Below are 1,067 nucleotides of genomic sequence, written 5' to 3' on the forward strand. Positions count from 1 at the left end.
CGGGTTGTCAGTGCGACTCTTGTGGCCAGCGAGGCGGTTTTGCTGCTGCCTTGGTGCGGTGGTTCTTGGTGCAGAGTAAAAGCACCATCAATCTTAACGCCGCTGTTTTAGCCGGTGCAGTGGGTTGCTCAGATTTTAGCGCCGGGAATCAACAAGTTGGACGTCCATTCAGAAACCCAACTATAAAGATGGTAATTATAAAGACCACAGATGGATAAATCTGTAACGAAGGGAAGAAACCAGCCTAAAAAGGCTGAGAATACCCAAAATCAGAACGCCTTTCCCTCTACAGGGGATCACAGTTCCTCATCAGCAACAAAACAAGGCCTGATGGAGAAAGACTGTGTTCCATTAGCAGAAGCAGGCTTTAAAAAGTGGATGATAAGAAACTTCTGGGAATTAAAAGAACTTGTTCTAACCCAATGCAAAGAAACTAAGAACTTCAAAGAAAGACTTGATGAAATGTTAACAATAATACACAATTTAGAGAGGAATATAAGTGAGTTAATGGAGCTGAAAAACACAACACGAGAACTTCATGAACTATGCACAAGTTTTAACAGCCGACTTAATGAAATAAAATGTGAAGACAAGGTTAGAGAAAAAAGGATAAAAAGAAACGAGCAAAGTCTCTAAGAAATATGGGACTATGTGAAAAGACCTAATCTACGTTTGATAGGTGTACCTGAATGTGACGAAGAGAATCAATCCAAGCTGGAAAATACACTTCAGGATATTATTCAGGAAAACTTTCCCAACCTAGCAAGGCAGGACACTATTCAACTCCAGGTAATACAGAGAACACCACAAAGCTATTCCTCAAGAAGACCAACCTCAAGGCACATAATCGCTAGATTCACCAGGGTTGAAATGAAGGAGAAAATACTGAGGGCAGCCAGAGAGAAAGGTCAGGTTACCCACAAAGGGAAGCCTATCAGACTCACAGCAGATCTCTCAGCAGAAACCCTACAAGCCAGAAGAGAGTGGGGGCCAATATTTAACATTCTTAAAGAAAAGAACTTTCAACCCAGAATTTTACATCCAGCCAAACTAAGTTTCATAAGCGA

This window comes from Cebus imitator, unplaced genomic scaffold, assembly GCF_001604975.1.
Source record: "Cebus imitator isolate Cc_AM_T3 unplaced genomic scaffold, Cebus_imitator-1.0 Scaffold305, whole genome shotgun sequence".
Taxonomy (NCBI): Eukaryota; Metazoa; Chordata; class Mammalia; order Primates; family Cebidae; genus Cebus; species Cebus imitator.